Raw genomic sequence first — 25,970 nt, 5'->3', positions numbered from 1 at the left:
CTGTCAATAAGATTCCGAGATCCGACCACTGGTTTGGAATAAATTCACCGCATACGGTTCAATAGACTGTCTCAAAATGACTACTATCAATTCCCGCTAGTTATTATAACAACCTGATAAGAGTAGGCTACAGTTCAAAGTAGATAAAGGAAGAGAAACAACAGCATCACTCTCGAATTCCCACAGAAACAAATATAATTTATTGGCTAAATATCATCTACATTGTCCACTAAGACACTGTCGTCCAGCTGGAAGTGGCCCACCCAGCGTTCCGTCAAGGACGAGGAACTCAACATTTATTAACGATGACATAAAAGTTGAGAAAGATACAAATAATACTGTTTGTTAATATAACCGCAACAGAGAAGTTCGCTTAAGACTAAAAAGGCCAAAGCCTGTGTCCGGAAGAACCACAGTTTAGGACGGTTCTACATCTACACATATATACTCCGCAAGTCACCCTACGGTGCGCAGCGGAGGGCACCATTTACCACTACTTGTCATTTCGTCCTCTGTTCCACTCGCTAATAGAGCGAGGGAAAAACGACTATCTATATTCCTCCGTACGAGCCCTAATTTCTCGTATCTTATCTTCGTGGTTCTTAGTCGAAACGTATGTTGGAAGCAGTAGAGTCGTTCTGCAGTCAGCTACAAATACTGGTTCTCTAAATTTTCTCAGTATTGTTCTTCTACAAGAACGTTACCTTTTCTCCAGGGATTTCCATTTGAATTTCCGAAGCATCCTCGAAATACCCGCGTGTTGTTCGAACTTACCGATAACAAATGTAGCAGCTCGCTTCTCAATTGCTGCGATGTGCTCCTTTAATTCGACCTGGTGCCGATCCCAAACACTAAAGTATTATTCAAGAATCGGCCTCAGTTGCGTCCTACATGCGGTTTCCTTTACAGTCGTACCACACTTTCCCAAAATTCTCCCAACCGAAGTCGATCATTCCCCTTCCCTAACATAGTCCTCACATGCTCGTTCCATTCCATATCGCACTGCAATGTTAACCCAAGAAATTTAGCATTACGGGTTTGTTTTTCCTACTCATGCGCATTAATGTACATTACTCTACACTTGGAGCTGGTTGCCACTAATCATACCGACTAGAAATTTTGTCTAAGCCATCTTGTAGCCTCCTTCAATCTCTCAATGACGACAATCCCCCGTACACCACAGCATCATCAGCAAATAACCGCATATTGTTGTGTACCGTATCCGCCGCAACATTTACTTGTGTAGAAAATAATAGCTATCCTACCACACTTCCCTGGAGCACACCTGACGATACCTTTGTCTCTCACGAACGCTCACCGTCGAGGACAACTTACTGGGTTTTATTAAGAAGTCTTCGAGCTATTCACATATCTGAGGAGCTATTCCATATGTCCGTTGTCCATGAACACAACACACTAACAAGGCACTGAATACTAGAGTCTTAGTGCCAGAGTTTCCTGTGGCCAAGTCGCAGCGTAGCGTAGACGTGGACAGCTGGCAGCGTTCTTCAAGCTGGTGAGCAAGCTTAGACTGCCAGAGACTGGCAGTGCAGCTCCGTAAATCCAGTGCCGGCGGAAGAACCTGTCGGGGACTATTTGCGGCCAAGTGATAGGGTAGAAGCAAATAGATCCAAGGGATTGTGCCTCCTAGAGGCGAAATAGCTGCCTCATGTTGGCGAGGGAGCGCCTGAGGTCGCAGTGATGCCTCCTGAGTTGCCATTAACAACAAACCGTGGTGGTTGTTGTCGTTCGGAACTTGCATTGATTTGGCGCTCTATGCTGTGGCCACTAAGAGCTCATGTGTCGGATACCCACGGCGCTGTCCTGCTATATTGGTGGTCTATATGCCCGTGCACAGCACAGTTAACTACTAGCTGTGTGATCTCATGTAAGAGGTCGGCTTACCGAGGACGTGCACGCTCACTTAAAGGCAACAATGGCCTGCAACACTGGAAGTTCAGCCCGAAAACCACGACCGTGCACGGGAGCGCAATTTTGGAATCTCTCAACCCTCTGCACCGCAAGAAATAACTCAGTTAATCTCGAAGGATCATCTGCTCTCCATTTTTGAAATACACCACGAAAACATTAACTCCGTCCTGGAGGGCACTCGACTTGTACAACCCACGAGGGTTACTGACCGAGTCCTCAATTTCGCGATATCCAAACCATTCCACGAAATTAACATTCAGGCCTTCAGTTAGTCAGAATTAGAAGGAGAATGGTTGTTTCCTGCTCCTACTTATTTTTGTATCGTGCTGCTTCCTTGCAGACCCTCAAGAAGTTACACTAACGATCATGTAATGTATTGGCCTGGAGGCCCCACCTGGGGTTGTCTGGCGGACACTTTGGCCACTTGCGCACCTAATGAAGATTGGATGTATGATGGGTCCTGAGCAGCGTAATCCTCGATCTGAGCAGGAATGAAAAGCAGGGCACCATGGTCTATATGCAGCAGTGCTAACCACTAGACCACGAACTTTTGATAGAAGTTTCACTGCCATGGCTGTTAGCAAATACTGGTCGTCGTAGGGAAGTTACTCGCCCTTCCATCTGCCTATTTGTATCCGACCACCACCCATTTAGGAGCATTAGAAATAGGCCGGCCCATCATCTCCAGGTCGAACAAAACCTGCAGCAGGAAACTAGCCGAGGCCACTACGACAGGAAAAAGCGTTATGATAAATGGACAGTCGTGGAATGATACATTGCAAATTACCACCCTGCTCATTTGTTACATCGCAGGAATGATGCAAGTGTCTTTATTATGATGGGAAATCGCTGCCCTGGCGGCCTAAATTGCTTGATGTTCCACCAGAGTCCAATCCACCTGGTGCGCTTCTGAGGTGAGTCTGGCAGGCAGCTCAGGTCCAGGTGAGCCCTGCGGCCAGTGCTACATAACACATCCTGGGGCCTCGGCGGCCAAAGAGCCCATTCCAGTGGCAGGCGGCCGCGGTAACAAAAGATAATTTCGGGGGGCTGGGCTGCGCGGCCAGAAAGCCGATGAGGGCGCGCTGACGAGTATCGACTAGGCTCTCGATCCCGCTAAGCCCCGGCCTGCGGCCTAGGGGATGATGCGAGATGCGCGCCGCATTAAAACAGCTGACCGCCGCGGCCGGCGGCGGCGCGGGCGCCGAATTTCCGCCGGCGTCGGCGGCGGGGGCGGCGGGGGCGGCGGGTCACTGGGTCGATACGCGGCTGCGAGCCATCCATCATCTCGCGATGCGCTGACAATTAGAGCGCCCCTACCCTACTCTGGCCCGGCCCGGCCGCAGCGGGAGCTGAAACTTGCAGCGCGTCATCACTTATGCCGGCGGCGTCGTCGCGCAGAGTGCTGTCCGGGGATTGGCTGTCGGACTCGTGACGCGCTCTGCCGCTGCAAAACAGATACACCGATTTGCAGAATTTGCACTGCCATACGCAAACCGTGTATTTCACGTTTACCGTGCTCGCGCTTTTATTTCGCCTTTCTCTCGTAGTCATTTTGATCTTACAACTTCCCCACTGCAACAATTACTTAAACTGGGGTAATGCACCACCCGGCATTAACCAGTTGTGATTATAGCAACGGTACAGTTTCTATCAAAACAAGAGAACTTCCCGTAAAGAAAATAAATGAAATTCTCAAAGATATTCAAAGTTGGAAGTACCACACAGGTAATGTTGTAAGGAAGCCGAATCAAAGACGGCGTTTAATTATCAGAAAGCTTAACAAATCCAACAGGTCTGTTGACGAAACTGCTTACGTTATGCTTGTCTGTCCTCTTTTACAGTATTGCTGCGCTGTATCATACGCTGAGGTGGCTAATATTGTGTCGGATCTCCTTTTTCCCGGAGTAGTGGTTCAAATGGCTCTGAGCACTATGGGACTTAACATCTGAGGTCATCAGTCCTCTAGACATAACTACTTAAACCTAACTAACCTAAGGACAGCAAACACATCCATGCCCGAGGCAGGATCGAATCTGCGACTGTAGCACCAGGGCGGTTCCGGACTGAAGCGTCTAGAACTGCTCGGCCACAACGGCCGGCTCCGGAGTAGTGCGGCAGCTCGACGTCTAATGGACTCAACAAGACGATGGAAGTCTTCTGCAGAAATATTGAGCCATGCTGCCTCTACAGCCACCCATAATTGTGAAAGTGTTGCCGGTGCAGGATTTTGTGCACGAACTGATCTCTCGATTATGTACCATAAATATTCCACGGGATTCATGTCGGGCGACCTGAATGGCCAAACGTTCGTTCGAATTGTCCAGAATGTTCTTCAAACCAGTCGCGAATAGTTGTGAACCGGTGACATGGCGCATTGCCTCCCATAAAAATTCGATGGTACTAAGGGAACATGAAATCCATGACTGTCTGCAAATAGACAGTAAGTAGACGAACAGCCGTGAGGAATTAGCCTAGCGGTCTAAGGCGCTGCAGTCATGGACTGTGCGGCTGGTCCCGGCGGAGGTTCGAGTCCTCCCTCCGGCATGGGGGTGTGTGTCTGTCCTTAGGATAATTTAGGTTAAGTATTGTGTAAGCTTAGGTACTGATGACCTTAGCAGTTAAGCCCCATAAGATTTCACAAAAAAAGTAGTCACTGATAGGATCTCTTGGACCACAGGACACAGTCCATTCCATGTAAAAACAGCCAACACCATTATGGAGCCATCATCGGCTTGCACAGTTCCTTGTTGACAATCTGGGTACATGGCTTCGTGGGGTCTGCGCCACATTCTAAACCCATCATCAGCTCTTACCAACTGAAATCAGACTCATCTCACTGGGCTACGATTTTCCAGTCATCTAGTGTCCAACAGATTTGGTCACGAACAATCTGGGTACATGGCTTCGTGAGGTCTGCGCCACATTCAAAACCCATCATCAGCTCTTACCAACTGAAATCAGACTCATCTCACTGGGCTACGATTTTCCAGTCATCTAGTGTCCAACAGATTTGGTCACGAACCCAGGAGAGGCGCTGCAGGCGATGTTGTGCTGTTATCAAAGGCACTCGTGTCGGTCGTCTGCTGCCATAGCCCACTAACGCCAAATTCCGCCGCACTGTCCTAGCGTATACGTTCATCGTACGTCCCACATTGATTTCTGCGATTGTTCAAAGCAGTGATGCTTGTCTGTTAGCACTGACAGCTCTATGCAACCACTTTTAAAGGCGCATTTGCAGGATGGGAGTGGACATAGTGCTAACACGTAGATATAAGCTCAGAATATAAATAAAGAATAACTTAAGATATTAATTAGTATACGCGGTTGTATCGATTGTGGCGTGCAACTGATGAAGCATTGTTGTCTTGCCGATAAGACCTTTTTTGTTTTGGAAGCCGTCTTGATCGGACGCATATCTGCTATCGCTGCAGATGATAATTAGGCACACCGCCATTATACTATTTTATGAGGCGCAATCTCACTTGGTGTACTCATAGTTGCAAACAGCAACAGAATTAATGTAAGTGTCTATGTAATTTAATTTAGTATAATATTTTGTGAATTCAGTGATATTCTTTAATGTTGTGTTTCACTTATGTTGCAAGCTATTGTTCCACTTAAACGGCATCTTGGCAAGGCTGAAGGTTCCGTGTTACAAATTATATCAAAGGTACAGTACGAACAAGCGCTTTGGAATTATTCAATCTACCAAGTCCGGTAAAGAAATATTTTCAGAAAAATCACTCATGGTCAAACTTACAATGAACGGACCTTACGCAAAAAGCCATTGTCAAGCGTCCAAAGTTTGTATACTCTGAGCACATAATGCTATCATTACCTATTATTATTTGTCTGCTCTTTGATATTCTCAAACCAGACAGGAGAAGCCACAATAAAATCAAATGCTGCTCTCGGTCGTGAAGTGAAGGCCGCCGGTGAGTGCATTGTCCACGGTGAGAGGTTATGCCTAGAAGTTGGTATTCTTGACACTATGGATCTCAGAAAATCGAATTCCTTAACGATTTCGGAAATGGACTCTTCATTTTCTAGCTCTAACTGCCAATCCGCGTTCAAAGTCTGTGAATTCCCGTCATATGGCCTTAATCACGTCGGAAACCTTTTCACAAGAATCACCCGATTATAAGAGACAGCTCCGCACAATGAACTGCCCTTTTATACCTTGTGTGCGCGATACTACCGCCATGTGTATACGTGCACGTCGCTGTCCTATGACTTTTGTTACCTCAGTGCATTTGAGACAGGTTTCTCGTTTTTCTTGTCCATTTTTTTTTATCAGCTACCTATGAACGGTATAAATTTGTTCCTCCCTTGGTGACCGTGACACTTATTAACATTTATGACCCTTAGATCTTGTTGCGATTTCTTTAGTGCATGGGCTGCTTTGCGACCTGTTATCTATTGTATGTCCGCTACATCTTCAAAATGACCCCGCCTGCTCTTTCTCCTATCCGCTCTCCTACTCTTCCCGTGCCTTCCTCCCACGCTCCTAACCACCTCCTCCCGCCTTTCATCCCTTCCCTTTCCCACCCATCAACCTTCCCTCCCTCCACACTCTCTAGTTCCCTTTCTCATCTTCCTTACTACACAATCTCCCTCTCTCTCCTTCCAATCCCTTGATCTTCCATTCTCTCCCTACCCGTCACCCTCCCAATCTGTCTTCGGATCTCCCTCTGTCCCCTGTCGTCTCCCGGTCATCCACTCCCTCTCTCTCTCTCTCTCTCTCTCTCTCTCTCTCTCTCTCCCTCCCTCCCTCCCTCCCTCCCTCCCTCCCTCCCTCCTCCCCTTCTCCTATCCCACTCCTCCTCTCACTTAGCGCTGTACACGGCGGTCAAAATTTTTCGCATGTGGCACGTATCGCATTCACGCTCGCCCGGCCGCGCGCTGAAGCCGTCACTCAAGATGAGATCTGACGGGCTAAAATTCTCGGAACGGCGCGCCGCGGCAGCGTCCGCCCGTCCGTGCGTGCGCCAGGCATCAGTTAAGGGCCAACGCCGCCGGCGCCGGTGCCAGATGGGATCGTGACGCGCGGCCGCGCCAGCAATTACGAGCGTGATTTACACGTCGCGTCGCCGGCCACCGACTGGGGGCGCCGTCGCCGTAGGCGTCGCGAAAAGACCGACGCCGACCTGCTGTGCACTCGCAAATTAAAGCGGCCTTCCGGTCGTGACCGGCGCCGACGGCACTCGATTTCGCCGGCAGGTGGCAAATGCGTCCGATTCCTCGAGGCCTTCCCAGAAACGAGTTGACCAGCGGGTTGCTTATCGCAGCCCCTAAGAAACCCGAGTCCACTAAGAAATTACCCTTTGTGTGCGCTCTGTTGTCGTCGTAGCCACCGCAAGGGAACTAATTAGTGTCAATTGTAAGATTGTATAACCCACGATAGGACGTGGAGGTGATGATGAAATAGTATTCTTGAGCGCATGCCAACTTAATTACGCCGCTCCACACTGATATGAATTGAGTCACGTACAGGTGTGCTGCTCTATCCCGCACTTTCTTCGTAACAATCACGTCCTCCTCCCGAAAGCATGCTTGCATGACGAAAGAGAAGACATCCTCTGTACAAGCCACACGGCTGAGCTGTCCAAGAAAGCCATCCAAGCAAAACCTTGTGAATGTTGTTTGATACGCCACGTTCATTAACACAGGACTGCAAAAGCCGTGGCACCTGTATTTAAGCAAATCATCTTCGATAAACGATACTCAAATAAACCCGGCCTCAAGCAGCAATACATGGAGTCAGCACTGTCCCGTTTTATCCTACGAAATCAAGTCGACCCCGTCCATTTCCGGCGAAATCATAGCCTGTTGTACCTCTTCGTCAAATGGCTCTGAGCAGTATGCGACTTAACTTCTGAGGTCATCAGTCGCCTAGAACTTAGAACTAATTAAACCTAACTAACCTAAGGACATCTCACACATCCATGCCCGAGGCAGGATTCGAACCTGCGACCGTAGCGGTCACCTCTTCGTCCACCAGATGTAATCTCTCCAAACGACACCCACCTTCGCGTATGAAGACATGGTCCTGCTCATTTACATCTACATCTATATGACTACTCTGCAATCCACACTTAAGCACCTGGTAGAGGGTTCATCGAATCACCTTCAGACTATTATTACGTTCCATTCTCGAACAGCGCGCGGGAAAAACGATTAAATCTTCCCTTGCGAGCTTTAATTTTTCATACTTTATTACGACGAACATTTTTCCCCAGTAGGTGGACATTAACAAATTACTTTTGCATCCGAAGGAGGAAGTAGTAACCGAAATTTCGTGAGGAGATCCCGTTGCAATGAAAAAAGCCTTTGTTTTAATGATTGTCACTGTCTCGTAAGGATCCCATACAGCACAGCAACACTTCAGCAGAGGCCGGAAAAGCGTAGTGCAGACAGTGTCCTAAGTAGATCTGTTGCACCTTCTAAGCAATCTGCCAATAAAACGCAGTCTTCTGTTTGAATTCCCCACAACATTATCTATGTGTGCGTGCCAATTTAACTTATTTGTAATTGTAATTCCTAAGTATTTAGTTGAATTCACAGCCTTTAGATTTGCGTAATTTATCGTGTAAACGAAATTTAAAGGATTCCTTTTAGTACTCATGTGAATGATCTCACGCTTTTCATTATTTTTCCTCTTTTCGCATCACGCAAATATCCTGTCTAAATCGTTTCGTAATTGGTTTTGTTCTTCTAATGAATTTACTGGAAGCTAAACGACAGCATCATCTGCCAACAATCGAAGAGGGCTGTCATATTGTCTCCTAAATCGTTTACATTCGTTTACATAGAATAGGAATAGGAGAGGGCCTAAACGCGTCTTTGGGGAATGCTATATATCACTTATTCCTTACTCGATGACTTTCCGACCGTTACTACGATCTGTGACCTTTCTGGCAGGAAATCACGAATCAAAACGCAGAACTGAGACGATCTTCCATAGGTACGCAATTCGACGTTATGTCATTTGTGACGATGAATGTCAAATGCCTTTTGGAAGTCTAGTAATATGGAATCAATTTGAGTTCCCCTGTCGGTAGCGAATGAAGAGCTAGTTGTGTTTCACAAAAACGGTATTTTTTGAATCCATGCTGGCTATATGTCATAGATCGTTTTCTCTGCGGTGGTTCAAAATGTTCGAACACAGATCATGTCCCAAAATCCTACTGCAAATCGACGTCAGTGTAATTCAGTGGATACTCCTATTGCATTTCTTGAATATTGTTGTGATCTATGCTACTTTCCAGTCTTTAGGTACGGATCTATCATTGAGCGTCTGTTATCTAAACATACATATTTTCCAACGGCCCCATTCCGCACAACTCACTACCTTTTCCATCCAAATATATAATCTAACCGTTTCCAGGACTATGCCGATATTCTTCCTTACACAACTCGACTCTTCAGTTTATCCATGTTCTTCCCCTCAACACTTAGTTCGCATATGCTTTTCTAGCAGAGCCCTGTACTCGTACGACAACATTCCAGTTTTCATACAACCTCTTCTCCAACCGTCCACAATACCCAACTCCCTCCTCCTTCTCCTCAACACCCACACATCGTCCTCTGCCGTCTTCATCGACCATCAGTGGCGCCTCCTAGACAGAAACAGTACACTTTGTGTCCATATTCGCACCATTAACAGCACAATAACCAAAATACCACCATCTTGTACGCCGCTTCAACTCCAAGTTGCCAATGTCACATAGTCCAGCACCGTGTATTCACGCAAGATACACACATTTTAGTAATTGATTCGGTCTCGCTTCTCACTGTTTTGTTCTTTTAAGTTACAGTCTGGAACTGCGCGACCGCTACGGTCGCAGTTTCGAATCCTGCCTCGGGCATGGATGTGTGTGATGTCCTTAGGTTAGTTAGGTTTAAGTGGTTCTAAGTTCTAGAGGACTGATGACCTCAGAAGTTAAGTCCCATAGTGCTCAGAGCCATTTGAACCATTTGTTCTTTTAAGCCATTACATTTCAGTGTGTGGCTAGCGCTGTAGCGTGCAGTACTATTTTACGCCTGCCAATATACTTTAGTATGATGACGACTTTCAAGAAATGTGTGTTTTTTAATTCTTTGTTACCCCCGCGGACTTTGACGATGGTTTCATCCTATCATACGTGGTCCGTCAAGTGCTGTCCAGGCTCGTCTTTTGACAGAGTTTTGGAGATGTTTTCCTGATCATGCATGGTTGGGACCGGATGCCCATCTGCCGTTTCATCCAAGGTTTTACCGAGGAGTGACATGTTTTCATGCGCACTTGCACCGTGGAAGTCGTGGTACATGATGTACTAGTTTTATGTGAACTGAAGATATACCTCCAGAATGTGAAACCGGTCGTCATACAGTGAAAACATAATAAACAGCTATTGTGGATTTGGACTGTCACTCAGTTTAATACTGACTATTTTACTATCTCTGATTTAAAATTGTTTAATTGACCTACAAATTATGAGCAATGGAATCGTTGTGTTTAACGTCCCTAGTCGTCGGTATTTACTGGCCTCGTTCCATAAACAGCTTGGAAAGTTTTGTGATTTAATCCTAGGAACTAATGTACCGTCTGTTTCTCATGAACTATTCCTTGTAGACTCTGCCCCATTGTCGTCCAATACTTGCGCTGAAAATTTCATCCACCATCAGGCTTCGAACTGGGTACGTAGCGTGTACTAGCTCCATGACCTACGGAGGCTAGCCATGAATATCCAAGAGAACGAGAGAAAACTGTCCGGTCGGTAGGTTGGCCACATCGTATGCTCCCGGCTCTCCAAGTGATTCCAGACGGTCAGCTAGAGGTAATTGAAGGCACAGCATTTCTACCAGTGACCAGGACAACTCGTTCGCCTCGCTATCGCTGTGCACGTAACGTCAGTACTTGCAGCAAGATAAAACGCCTCGGCGACTCTCGGCGGTGCTCGTTACTTGCGCTACGTGGCCGAGGACACGAGCTGACCAATCAAGATGCCGTGTCCGGCCGACCGACTTATCACGGCCCCCGCGCACAAGCTCTGCGTGACCTGCGCAACACTGTGTCAACACGACCGGTCGGGCGTTGCCCCCCAGTCGCTTATCGGCAGCTAATTTCATTACTCCTGCCTCTCAGGAGCGCACAACCGATACTCCGTATCGCCTGCGAAGTTTTCAGCCGAAGACGGAGCGAAGTGAGGAAGTTTCTTAGAGATTCCAAACACAATTATGGTCCGATTGTGGTGAAGAGACGAAGGAAGGGGGCGATTCCCTGTAGCGCTGGTCGAATTTTACAAGAGTTACGTTGTGTATTAGTCAATCTAAACCAATTTTTTTTCTTTCTGTCATTTCCTTCCCCTGTATTGCTCCAAACTGCGTCAACTAAACTATCCTGAACTCAATAGAACATGTGCACGTAACATATGGCTTTTTCGGGTAAGCTTTTCATGTCTCTTCCTTTATTTCGATTACTTCTTCATTTCGTTCTTAAGTTTTTCAAGTGATTTTAACGTCACTGCTTTCGAATTTTCATAGTTTCTTCTTACGATTTTTCTAAATTTTTGCATTCCAGTACAATGCTCCCTTATGGATATGCAGTTTCGGAAACTCTCTCTTAATTGAATTATATGAATACCATTGTGTATTTTGTGTATTGAACCTGGGACCTAGAAACGACAGAGAGGCTTCGTTCCGCCATAGCCCTCAGTGGTTCACAAACCCACAACAAGCGGCAGCAGTCCACCCGCCCTATCGCCGCCCCACACCGAACCCAGTGTTATTGTGCGGTTCTGTCCCCAGTGGACCCCCCCCCCCCCTCCCCCCAATCCTCCACTTACCACGGTAGGCATCGGCTGTGGAGTGTGGCACGGGACAGACAGATTTACACTGGAGGGCCTGCAAAGTATTCTTCCTTCTCTGCGTAGAATGCATCTCTTACGTCCTGTTAGTTACGTATCACCATAGGACTTTCTGCAACTTCATTTCCAAAAGGTGCTGGAAAACATCAGTCGTCATCTTTAGTTCTTAAGGCAACGTAGTGGGCCCTGACTACAAGCCACTATAAGCGGGTGAAGGAAGATCAATGCATCAGCTCGAGGTTGGCCAACGCCTCATTCTACCAGATGCTGCTCTTGCGTCCCTAACAGCCAGGAGAACTGCCCTTTGGGGCGACTGCAAGTGATGCGTTACAACTAGTCTTTGTCTGCGTATTTGTCTTCTTTGTCCGTAGTTTGAGCTACATTTGCATCCATTGTATTCAAGTTTTCTTACTTTCAGCATCATGGGCTATGTAGTCTGTGAAGCATGTCTTTAGTGTCTGCTCCTCTTAATGTGTTACTTACACTCGCCAAAAAAAAGTTTCCCCTGTTTCATTGCTTATTCGACATACAGGTGGCGAGAATAAGCAGCGCTTTCTCACAACCTTCTCGAAATATGTTTTTCCATCAGGCAGTATGTAAATACTGACTGTCCTGGGAGGTATGGTCAGTATTCAAGGATATTACAGGAACGAGCATTCGAAGCAAAAACGTCTAGTAAACACGGGTTCTAAAATGCATACCTTGGAACCTATGAGCACGTATTCATCTTCGGTACTGTGAAACAAACCTCTTCTACTTCAAGCTCTTTGCTTTCCACAAGCTACGTAACAGGTAAAATTCAACACACATAATACAGGAATGAGGTTAATTAATAACCCCAAGAAATAACATACTTTACACTCTCACATCACTGCACATTTCAGTGTACATAATAGTTAAAGTGTCCTCGTAAATAGTGTTTAGAAATATCAACCCGAAAATTAAACTGTAGCGAACCGGGACTGCAAGGCTCGAAGTAGTTCCGAGGCAACCGGCCGTTATGACCGAGCGGTTCTAGGTGCTTCAGTCCGGAACTACGCGGCTGCTACGGTCGCAGTTTCGAATCCAACCTTGGGCATGGATGTGTGTGATGCCCTTAGGTTAGTTAGGTTTAAGTAGTTCTAAGTCTAGGGGACTGATGACCTCAGATGTCAAGTCCCATAGTGTCTAGAGCCATTTGAACATAGTTACGAGGCTTTCAGACCAGGCTGGCTCAGATAGAGTAACATCCCCCCCCTCGGTCTCTCTCTCTTATAATCCAAGTCTTTCGTATCATCTATCATCAAATCTTCTTAAAGTTTGAATATTATTGTCTTTTTTTATTTAAAATTATAACGTATTTTTAATTTATTATTACTTCCATTAAAACTGTTGAAAACAATAATTGCTGTTTGTAATAGGGAATATGTTGTGTAATCTACACCAAAAGCTGTAAGGCAACATGTCTCTAAACGAGCAATTAATAAAATCAAAATTTCCATATTTTGGGAAGAGGTAGTATAGAACAAAAGAACAAAATTGTTTAGTAAAAATTGTCTGGCAAACAATGCATATCTTAAGAGCTATGAGTACTTGTTCAGAACAAGAAATGTGTTTCACAGCTCTTAAGTGGGGTAGGACGTCAAACGGGCCGACTTGAAGTAGGAGAGTCACCACAGGACATTTTAATTTCTACTGTCTCTACTTTTCCAAATAAATTCATAAAACTTTGTCACCATGACCAGGAAGGATTGAGGACTCACACTCATCGCAGTGGAAGTTCAAAAAAGTAGCAAACTACTATTTTTTACATGTGAAATTTCATCATTTTTTCACTTATTATTGGCTGCATTTGTTGCTATAAGTACACTTTTCTTCCTAAGTACGAAAGATTCTTCGATGAATTTTTCACAGCATCCAAACTAGTTACAGGTGTATGAAACTAGAATTTTCCAAATGTTTTAAAAAACTGTGGAAAAAATTGAGATAATTAACTATAAACTTAAATTTTTTTCTAAACATGAACTTTAAAATGTAAAAGTTCATTCATTTTTTCATAAATTAAGTAACTTCTAGAGTTTCATACACCTGTAACTATGGTTTGTATGCTGTGCAAAAGTCATCGAAGAACCTCTCTTACTTAGGAAGAAAAGTGTACCTATAGCAACAAATGCAGCCAGTAGTAAGGGAAAAATTGATGAAATTTCACAGGTAAATAAAATGAGATTTGTTACGTTTTTGAGCTTCCACTGCTATGAGTATGAATCCTGAATCCTTCCTGGTCATGTTGTTAAAGTTTTATGAATTTATTTGTAAAAGTATAGACAGTGGAAATTAAAATGTCCTGTGGTGCCTCACCTGCTCCAAGTCGGCCCGTTTGACGTCCTACCCACCTCAAGATATGCATTTTGGAGCCCAAGTTTACTCGACATTTTTGATTCGAATGATCCCTGAATATTGACCATTCCTGCTGGGACTCAGTGTAGCGGTAACGAGTGTCTCCTTTAACTGCTCGTGCGTTGCCGAGATTCCTCGAGCACCTGTCGCGTTCCAGGTAGAGGAGGAGTAGGCGGACGATGGCCATCGCTGTCAGGGTAGAGGCTTGGCAGGGCGGTCCTGTTATGCGAGCTCAAACGGCCGTAGGGACGGCTTTATCTGAGGACTTTGAGGCCGACGGGCGGCGCATCCCGACGCGGCGCCACAACAGAGGGCCAGACGGCGCGCTTTCATCGTGGGCCGAGCGGCCCTCCTCTAACCCGTCCCTCCACCCACCCTGTCCAGCCAGTCCCCGCCCCCTTTCCTGTTAGCCTCCTTTCCCATGGCCCATTGCCCTTCCGCTACCGGTTTTCAATCTCGGCGTCTGCGGTTCGGTGAATGAGAATTAGGGAATCAAAGGAAGGCCTCTCGGCCGGCCCTCTCTCTCTCACGAGCCCTTTTTAAACAGTAAATCGCTGCTCAGATCCCTGTACGCCATTCCTTGGGCAGCGTCCAGCGTGTCGGCGAAGCGCCCTTCTTTGATCCTCTGCGGACCATTAAAAGTGGATAATACCTCCGTCACTGACAACGGTTTTTTTAAAAATTAAATCGCTTACCGACAGCTCTTCTTTTAGAGGTTAGCGTCCCCCTTCCACTAGGCCCCAGCACTGCTGAAGGAATTACCCCGTTTTTCGGTAATAATCTATTTGGAACAAGCATCTTTCAGTTTATAAAGTAGTGTCTCATACATCTTACAATAAATTCAAGCAATAGCCTCGCGGGGAGGTTCGGCCGCCGCTCCACAAGTTCTTTAACGCCACTAGGGCGACTTGCGAGTGAATAAGGATGAAATTATGATAAACGACACACAATACACAGTCACCTCGAGGCAGAGAAAATCCCTGACCCCGCCGGGAATCGAACCCGGGACCCCGTGCGCGGTAAGCGAGAACGCTACCGCAAGACCACGAGCCGCGGACAATTCAAGCTATCAATAAATATAAGTAAAAGATGAAAATAAGAAATTTTAATAAACAAACATGTAAGACAAATGTTTCCAATAGCACCTACTCTTTTAAATATCTCTGTTAGTAAAACTACTCGGAACTGACGCAACGTACACAAAAAGGTACATTAGTGTCACTAACGTTACTTTAATACTGTAGAAATAGATGTTTGCAGTAGTGGATTGAAACGAGCTACAAAAATAACCTAATACGCGACGTAGTGCCATTTGTCTTTACATTAATTCCTAACGGTCACGGTGTCCCTTGCAGGCGATGCCTGTGTTCGCTAAATGTGATGGCATTGTTGAATGAACCTACCTTTAGCTTAAGCTTGAGTCCAAACACGCCTCCATGGACAGCCAGGCTATCCGGCTTATAAACACAGTGAGTCTTACTACACAATGGCCAATCAAAACGCCAGGTACAAGACGTGAAGATCGTGAGACCTTAAGGTCAAATTGCCTAGAACATATAAATCATAAGAGAAAATAATTATAAATATAAAAGTCTCTTGGCCAGTATCAAACACAACTGAAATATAGAACACCAAAGTAAGGCAAATATTTAATCTCAAGGGGTTATAGGCAGACGAAATATGGGGGAAAGAAGTAGCTAAGCCCGACAGGAAAAAACTTCAAGCAAACAAATCACAATATAATTATTACGCAGGTGGGCAGTTCGGCAAACAGCTAACAACAAGTAATGCTGATTTACTGGAATCAGCTGGCTATCGGTCTCACAAAAATAGGTACCTCTTCTAGGGATGTACGAGGAATTTACATTACCAAAAATGATTTGACGAAAGCTACAAGACCAACTAAAGCATACACTGAGGCCCTTCCCCGGTTTCACTTCCGAATTTAATAAACCAAATATTAAACAATGGTTAATCTGTCTTGTAACACAAACAGATAAGCAAAATTAAACACTATTCTAATAAAATACAGAACACCAATAAATAAAACAACGCTGGCAAGCACTGAATAGGTAACATGCCAGACAAGTAGCTTACAGTAAGTGCCGGCTTGTATTTACAATCGCGCGACCGCTACGGTCGCAGGTTCGAATCCTGCCTCGGGCATGGATGTGTGTGATGTCCTTAGGTTAGTTAGGGGGACTGATGACCTCAGATATTAAGTCCCATAGTGCTCAGAGCCATTTGAACAATTTTTGAACCATTCACAATCAAACAAACCATGCTACCCAGCAATGTGGTCAGTAGGAATCAAAATCCAAATTACAAACTCACGTTAGTAGCAAATCGCGAATATGTGTCCAGAAAAATCGCTGAACGCAACCTGGTAGAAAAATACGAATCACCGCCTTCGGTTACAACGGAATATCGAGTGGAACGACCACAAATTTCAGCCAGGACCAGGATGCAGTGAGTCAGACGTCAGCTAAAAATAGAAAAAAGGGCTCACCATAAAGTCCACAGTATACTAGGGTGGTTTGATAAATCTGATATAAAAGCAAGAAATAATACTTGTTTCGTAAACAACTCACCTTACTGTTTATGCTCTTCACGGGTATGGTGCCGGATTTGATCGTCTTCACACCGGGTAAATCTACGGAATCACAACTCACCTTACTTCTCGACTTAGTCTCCTTGGAGAGATACACATTTGGTCCAGCTGCAACTATGACTTCCTCATTTGATGAAAATTTCTTCCCAGCAATACAAAGTTTCAAATTGAGGAACAAGAAAAAGTCACTTAGTGTGGAACAGGGTGGATGAGGATCCAACTCAAAACCCACTTCATACAATTTCACCATTGTTATCACTGATGCGTGGGATGGCGCATTATGCTGGAGAAAGAGCACTTTTTTGAGTGCTAACCTTGGTATTTTTTCAGCCAACGAAAGTTTCAAACGATCCAGCAACGAAGAATTATACGGTTCAGTTATAGTTTCTCCTTTTTCAAAGTACTCTGCGGAGATCATCTTTGAAAAAATGATCTTCGACTTGTCTGTGCACTTCCACCAGCCTTTGTCCATTGTTTTGACTGCCGTTTTGACTCTGGCGTGCAATTGATAGCTCCAGTCATAAATCGGCGCAGAAAATCTTGCGGATTGCTATTAAACATCACCAGACATTGTGCTGAAATGTGCTAGGTGCGTTTTGGGTCGACTGTGAGTACTCGTCTCCCACACAGCTTCTCCACATCCAATTCTCAGTGTATGATATTGCGCGGTCCCTCAGTTGAGGTGCCTACAATGTCAGCAATCTCACGAATTTTTATTCGGCTCTCTTGGACTACCATATCATGGATTTTGTCAATGGTTTGGTTTGTGGTGACCTCAACTGGAGAGCCGGAGCGTGCTTCGTCTACGTGCTTGCCCAACCATGTTTAATTTAAAAGTAAATGGTCCTCAATGATGGCGCAGAGTCCGCGTGAACTTCACCCAATTTTTGTTTGTGCGACAGTCCAATCCTTCAACTGAAAATGTTTAATAACAGAACGGAACTTGCTCTTCTCCATTAGACACACTGACCAATTTAGACGGCTATCAACAATGAACTGTACCCTGTACATTGTTGAAAGTCTCTGGAATAATCAAGCGTACCAATCATGAAGCCGCAACGAAAACGTTACATTCTTGCATGGAAATTTACCAGACTTCTGAGACCACTCTCGTAGGCATGCAACAAGGTTCCTGAGCAGATTCACTCCTCCGAAGGTCGAGTAGCTGACAATCACCAACCGGCGTGGTGATGCTAATAGCACTCCTCAGGCTATCTCACGGCCATCCATCTATGCTCGGCCCAATGGAGTTCTCACACATCCTACGTAAAACCGGACCTCCAACTCTCCAGAATGCTGCCAGCAAGTCCTTCCTTTTTGCTTCATCACACGTCCCGACATCCCCGCCCGCCGCTGCTCAAGCTCTCTCTTGCTGGCCGGTGCCCTCCAGTTTCCCAGAAACGGAGAAGAGACATACGCATGGAGACACTATCGATATATGAGCGCCAAGGACGTCGCGCGTGCACGGCACGGACACTATGACAGGTAGGTTCTGGGAAGAGAGGAAAAAAATTTTCAAATTGAGTGAAATCTTATGGGACTTAACTGCTAAGGTCATCAGTCCCTAAGCTTACCACTACTTAACCTAAATTATCCTAAGGACAAACACAAACACCCATGCCCCAGGGAGGACTCGAACCTCCGCCGGGATCAGCCGCACAGTCCATGACTGCAGCGCCTTAGAGAGGAAAAGAAAAGCAAAGAAGTCTTAAGTTCTATGCAGCCCATAATTGACCAAATTCATAAGGAAAAAGAAAAAGAGAGAGAGGAAGAGTGGCTTGAAAACAGTCGGAACAAGAGTTGTATAATAGTGATTCCTGCGACGCATTCCTCTTTTTTTACAACAGTACAATCATGTGTTCTCCTTCGTCGCCACAATACCCTGGGGAGTGGCCCAAAGGCGTATTTAGGTCACGGGCTCACGTCCCACGATTTCATAGCCATCTCACGCCACCATTAGCGGTTTATACTTTTTGTGCGGTCGAGCAGTGAACCGCTATTAGTTAACTGCGAGCGGCAGTAAACAGCTTGTTGGCCGCAGGCCGCGTAATCCTTTTAGAGGGCAGTAAAATCAGGGTTGCGCTCGGGTCGACCGGCTGGTGTGCGTGCGCCGAGGCAGTGATAATAAAGCAGCCAACTAGATTACGTATCAGTAAACAGGCACAGGCGACAGCCAAAGGGTACTCGGGCGCACGACGCACGGGGGCTGCGGCGGAGAAACGCCTTGCACGAGGAGTCTACGTCTCTCTCTCTTTCTCTCTCTCCCTCTCATCCTCTCTCACCATGGCAGTTACATGTTCCTCGGTACTCGTAGCCATTACCCTCCTAGGTGTGAGACACTGGCATGATGTAAACTGTTCCAACATTTTGACCTTTAATGGCGAAAGCCACCTGCAACTGTGGTCAAAACGCCGGAAGACTTTGCGCCATGTCGCTGTCACACATTTACCGAAACCATGACTATCGGAATTAGGTGTGAGAGACATCCGGGATACAGCTATACAAAGAAGTGACAGAAGTCTCGGACCTCCTTTTGCCTGACGTAGTGCAGTAGCTCGACGTGGCATGGACTGAAAAAGACTTCGGAAGTCCTCTCCAGAAAGACGCTGTCTCTATAGCCGTCCATATTTGCGAAAGTGTTGCCGGTGTAGGATTTTGTGCACGAACTGACCTCTCGATTAAATACCATGGATGTTCGATGGAATTCATGTTGGGCGATCTGGGTAGCCAAATAATTAGGTCAAATTGTCCAGAATGTTCTTAAAACCAATTGCGAACAAATTAGGCCCAGTGACATGGCGCATAATCATCCATAAAAATTCCATCATTTTTTGGGAGCATGAAGTCCAAGAATGGCTGTAAATGGTCTCTAAGTAGACGAACATTGCCATTTCCAGAGATTGGTCGGTTTACTTGGACCAGAGGACCCAGTCCATTCCATGTGAACACAGCCCACACTATCATAGACCCAGTGCCTTGTTGACAACCTCGGTCCATGGCTTCATGGGACCTGCGACACATTCGAACACTACCATCAGCTCTTACCAACTGAAATCAGACTCATCTCACTGGGCTACGGTTTTTCAGTCATCTAGGGTCCAACAGATTTGGTCAGGAACACAAGAGAGGCGCTGTAGGCGATGTTGTGCTGTTAGCGAAGGCACTCGCGTGGGTCGTTTGCTCCCATAGCCCATTAACGCCAGATTCGCCGCACTGCCCTGGCGGTGACAGAAAGCTAATGCCGAAACTTATTTTTCAGGAATAACTGGACCTCTGTGAAACGAATACAACTGATTTGTTTACAGCGAGGCTAATTGTGATTTTCGGTTGTTTTAATATGGCACTTTTCTGTAACCTTTGACCGGTATCGCTTGGACATTGTTGAATGAAATAGCGAGACAGTGCCTGCTGCCTTATAAGGCGCCTTCAATTCCGAATATTCCTAAGAGCCAGCGGTGCGGAAGGGGTGCAATTGACTATGTCACACAACTGTCGATAGCAGTACCCATTCCAAATAACTTTATTTTTTCGATGTGGTAATTAAAACTTGGTGACTTTGTAATCTTCTTCCAAATACTGGTTTCATGCAGCTCTCCACGCTGCTCTATCCTGTACAAGCCTCTTCGTCTCCGAATAGCAAGCGCATCTGAAATACACTTGATTCTTCTTACTGCATTCATCTCCTGTCAACGGCCATGCCGAGAGGAATACGCCTGTTCACGCGAGATCACCGAAGTTAAGCACCGTCGGACGTGGCCAGTACTCGGCGGGTGACAATTCGCCTAGGTGTGTGGTGACGTAATGTCTCTGATCGCCAATACTTGTGACAGTGTCCTGGAATAAAACCCAAAACCTCTCCGCTGTGTCTCACTAAGTGATGGCATGCGACACTTGATGGTGACCCGTTCGTCGATTGGGATCGTTAAGCTCTGCTATTCGAGAGGAGTAAGCTATCTGCCAACACCAGGATCCACTCTCTCCCTTCTCTCAGCATCACCAGCCAACTCAAACATGACAGTACACTCCACACTTACACACATTACAGTCACCTACACTTAACAGATACGAAAATGGCTCTGAGCACTATGGTACTCAACTGCTGAGGTCATAAGTCCCCTAGAACTTAGAACTACTTAAACCTAACTAACCTAAGGACAACACACACATCCATGCCCGAGGCAGGGCTCGCGCGGTTCCAGACTGTAGCGCCAGAACCGCTCGGCCACCAGCGGCCGGCTAACAGATACGCTTCCTCACACAGCTCTCACACTTCGTGGACGGAAAGGCACGTGCGGGTGCAAAGAATAGGAAAAACCTTTCCTATTAAGCAGCTGAATCTGCCCTTGTGGAGCTCCCAGCCACTCATACCATGTGCCTTTACTTCACTTATTCATTCCTTCGGCTCCCTCTAGAAGTTTGCTCCCCTACACTTCCCTCCATTATCAGACTGACTGTTCATTCATGCTCTAGGATTCGTCCTATCATTCGATCCCCTCTGTTTGTTAGGATGTGCCATAAATTTCTTTTTCCCCCAGTTAGATTCAGTACCACCGCATTAGATACTTTGTATGCCCTTCTATACTTCAACATTCTCCTGTAGCAGCACATTTCAAAAGCTTCTGTTCTCTTCTTGTCTAAATTGCTTATAGTTCACGTTTCACTTCTGTGCAAGCCTACTTCCCAGAGAAATACTTTTAGAAGAAGCTTCTGAATACTTATATTTAAATTCGATGTCAACAAATTCCTCCTTTTTTATCAATGATTTTCTTGCTATAGCCAATGTGCATTTCCTATCTTCTCTACTTCAGCCATCACCATTTACTTTGCAGTCCAAATAGCAAAACTCATCTACTTCTTTTAATGTCTCATTTCCTAATCTAATTACAACAGGGGACTGATGACCTCAGAAGTTTAGTCAGTGCTCAGAGCCATTTTTTTAATTACAACAGCATCGACTTATTTAATTCGACTGCATTACATTGCTGGTATTTTACCCTTTTTGATGTTCGCCTTATGACCTTTTTTCAAGACACCAGCCATTTCGATCAACTTCTCTTCCAAGCCCTTTGCCGCCTCTGACAGAATTACATTGTTACCAGAAAACCTCAAAGCTTTTTATTTCACCTCTCTGAACGTCAATTCCCTTTCCAAACTTCTTCTTGTTTCCCTGTACTGCTTGCTGAATGTACTGATTGTATAACACTGGTAACTGGCTACAACCCAGCCTCACTCCCTTCTTAACTGCGGCTTTCCTTTCATGTGCTTTGACTCTTATAACTGCATTTTGGTTTCTGTACTACTTGTGAATAGCCCTTCGCTCCAGGAATTTTATCCCTGTCATCTTCAGAGTTACAAAGGTCGTAATCCAGTCGACATAGGCAAAAGCTTTCTCTAAATCTACAAATACAACAAATGTAGGTTTACCTTTCCAGTTAAGTCGCAGGGTCGGTACTACCTCACGTGTCCGTACATTTCTCTGGAACCCAAACTGACCTTTCCCCACGTCGGCTTCTACAAGTTTTTCCATTGTATATAATAGTGAGCTTTCGGGTGTTCTGCCGAGTTGTTGTTTCCATTTTCTGTACCGTATTTCGACGATCGACCCATCCGTCTTCCTCAGGTGCTGCGAGTTTTACAGTTACGTTTACTCATTGTCTGGACTACAACCAGACTGTGAACTGTTGTTGGTCTCACGCCGCTATTTATAGCCGATTCGATTCCCGACATCCACTACGCCCTTTGATACTCTTTCGTTTTTCAGGCTCGCATTGATGTCCCGTGAGACGCAAATTTTGTCAACGTTTTCCAGTTCTGTGAATATGGTGGCCGACGAGATTTTAATAAACTGATTATCGCACCCCAAGCGTAATTTCAATTGAAACTGCCGTCCCTTTTTATTAGGTTATCTTTTCAAATCTTTATTTCGAAGGGCTTCTTACTTATGCTGTCCCAGAAAATTGGTGTTCGCAGCGCTATAAGGGTCTGGTCGTATTCCATTTCGTGATTATATTCGAGGCAGTGTTCGGAGACAGTTGACTGCCTCGTTATTTTAGTCGTCACTGTTGTAGAATCCTGCCCCCACATAAGACACGCCGCATTTGCATAGAATGCGGTACACACCTGAATCTCGGAGACCTAGGTCGTTTTTAACTCCTCCCGAACAGGCCATGAAGGCCCAACGGAACCGACGGCCGCCGTGTCATCCTCAGTCTACAGGCGTCAGTGGATGCGGATACGGAGGGGCATGTGGTCAGCACACCGCTCTCCCGGCCGTATGTCAGTTTCCGAGATCGGAGCCGCTACTTCTTAATCAAGTAGCTCCTCAGTTTGCTTCACAAGGGCTGAGTGCACCCCGCTTGCCAACAGCGCTCGGCAGACCGGATGGTCACCCATCGAAGTGCTAGCCCAGCCCGACAGCGCTTAACTTCGGTGATCTGACGGGAACCGGTGTTACCAATGAGGGAAGGCCGTTGGCCGTTTTGAACATTGCAAAGAATAATTTTTTTCCTTTGTTGAAGGGAGCGAAATACAGAGGATGCCATGTTTCTGTAGGAGACTTTCCGAATATTGCGTCAACATCAAGTAGATAAGCGATTTTTTACTTTCCATCCTCGGTCTCTTTCTCAGAGTGCATCGGCTTTCGGTTCGATGAGCTGAGTACTGATTGCTTCGGTACACTATTCATAGATGTTCTAATTCTGCATCGAGTATCTGCTTGTCTGAAAGTGTTCCAGTTCAATGTAGCAGAGTCTTTAGCACCGAATTTCTTTGTGACGGCTGGTGATGTCTCGAGACATGGAGACAGAGGTCAGTGTGCTTAGGTTTTCTACATACATTGTGACCCAGGGATCCGTCCGTTCTGCTCTTAACTAACACGCCGAAGAAATATAATTGGTCCTCTTGTTCAAGTTCCATCGTGAACTTTATATTGCGATGGACAGAGTTTAAATGTTCCAGCATCGTGGTGGAAGCGCCAAGTTTCTGGCGCAGCATAGTTACGGAGTATATCAAAATAAATACGCGAGAAAACCTAATAAACAACTCAATTTATTAAAATTTCGGTGGCCATCAAATTTAAGGGTGTTGGAAAACGTTGAGGGGAACTGTGTATCACGAAATATCAGTGCGAGCTCAGAAAAATAAGAGTATCAAAGAGCGTAGTCAGAAATCGAACTTGGTTCTAGAGGCGTGGGACCAACAGTCTGGTTGGAGTCGAGGCAACCAGTAAACATCACAGAAAAACTCACTGAATCTGAAGAAGAAGGGGGGGGGGGGGGGGTCGGTCGTCGAAATATCGTGCAGAAACAGGTAACAACAACTCTGCAGCATACCCAGAAGTTTACTATATACCCTTCGAAATATTAGTAACTCTGAAACGAGTGTGACCACAACTTAGCAAAGTCGTAGTCATTCCTGATGCACTGTTTCCGTTGCACCCCTAAATAGTGGATACGATATAACTGCAGTCAGGTTACCGTCGCGAGTAAGGTACGAGATCAGTTCTCCCGGAGAATTAACAGCCAGCGAAGCAATCGCAGAGCTTGTCGTGGGGCGGGTGCGACACGCGTGACCGATGGAGCTCCTTCCACGGCAGGAGTCGACCGCTGCCGGCGTCTCTGGCGGATATAATTGATGCTGCCCAGCCGGGCCGATGTTATCGGCGTCTCCGGGGCCCACCGGCCGTCATCAGTCATCAGGGAGAGAGGGTGGGGGGGGGGGGCAGCGAGTCCCCACCCGGGGCCCGTGACGCTGCCTCCTTAGGGACCCTTCCCCTGCTGTGCTCCGTACAGCCGAGGCCGTCGGCCAAGACGGGTTCAGGCCACACACCCTCTACCTCACCTGTTTACAACTCGCATTCTGCGAGGGCAGTACGAAAGATTGTCAGTCTGCCAACAGATACCATTTATATCAATGCAGTTTTGTTTTTGTTATGTAGCTGCCCAAGTCAGGTGAGAGCTTAATCTGCGGAATAGCTTTCGACTTACGGCCTTTTAAAGCTGCCGTGTTATGGCTGTTTACATTTGCCTCTACACACAAGGTGTGACGAAAAAGTAATTGGAATTTTTGTTTTTCGTAAAGAATCTTAATTCTTTGATCAACATCAACTTTGTCCGCTTCAAAACAATCCCCCTCAGATATAATGCACTCGCGCCAGCTCTTTTTCCAATCTTGGAAGCACTTGTGGAACTCACTTTTCATTCAGCTCCTTCAGCGATTCTGTTTCTATTTCGTAAACGGCGGTAAAATGACGTCCTTTCATGGTTCTCATCACTCTTAGGGGCGCCATGTCTAGCCAATAACGTCACTGAGGCAAACATAACGGTGTTGTTTCTTGCCAAAAAATCACGAACGAGGTGTGAGCGGGACCGTTATTGTGATGCAATTTCCACAAGTGGTTTTGCCACAGTTCTGGTAGTTTTCTTAGGACTGTTTCACGCAAACGGTGCAAAACTTCCAGGTAGTATTCCTCATTGATCGTACGACCGTAAGGCAGGAACTCATCATGCACTATCCTATGGTAAGAAAACAATGAGAAGAACCTTCACATGTGATGTAGCTGCTCTTCATGTAGTTTCCATCGGGACGATTGGGCCTTGGTTTCGACGTCACCTGTTATAAACTTCTTTAGAAGTGCTGTATAGTTGTCGACTTCATTCAGCAATTTCTAAGTGATGTCTATCCGACATTTCCCATCGAAATTCAACAGTTTCCAAACAAACTTCGCTGCTACACGTTTTATGTCCAAAACATCCGAAACAATTGCTCGGCGTGAGCCAAAAGACATGCCGACGTCGTCAGCAACCGCTCTGATAGTGATTCGGCGATTTTCTAGAAACTTTTTCTTTACTTCTTGCACATTGTCGTCAGTAAGTGGTATGCTAGCGCGTCAGGGTGGTCGTCCTCTACCACTTCTTCTCGACCTTCTTTGAAACTTTTATACCACTCGTAAACTCTTGCCTTACTCATAGTAGATTCACCAAAAGCCACCGTCAACATTTCGAATGTGGCGCTGCACTTTATTCCATTTTTAAAACAAAATTTAATGCACATTCTTTGATTCATTTTTTAAGTAAAAATTCACCGAGCGTTCGAAAGCACTTGTAATCTTTTCGACTGTCAACAATAAACGCCATAATCAAAACAGTTGTAGATGTAAACATATATCAAAAACATGTGCACCAACAAGACAAAAAAAATTGAAA

The 25,970-nt window shown here is 45.8% G+C and overlaps 1 protein-coding gene and 1 pseudogene across 1 annotated transcript in view; one reads left to right on the top strand and one right to left on the bottom strand.

Moving 5' to 3' along the window:
* LOC126484996 (semaphorin-1A) overlaps window positions 1–25,970 on the top strand; it is a 348,769-nt gene that overhangs the window by 253,323 nt on the left and 69,476 nt on the right. The window lies entirely within an intron of this gene.
* On the bottom strand, window positions 23,125–23,242 carry LOC126485383 (5S ribosomal RNA; annotated as a pseudogene).

Source organism: Schistocerca serialis, chromosome 6, assembly GCF_023864345.2.
Source record: "Schistocerca serialis cubense isolate TAMUIC-IGC-003099 chromosome 6, iqSchSeri2.2, whole genome shotgun sequence".
Taxonomy (NCBI): Eukaryota; Metazoa; Arthropoda; class Insecta; order Orthoptera; family Acrididae; genus Schistocerca; species Schistocerca serialis.
This window is presented reverse-complemented; position numbering and strand designations above follow the sequence as displayed.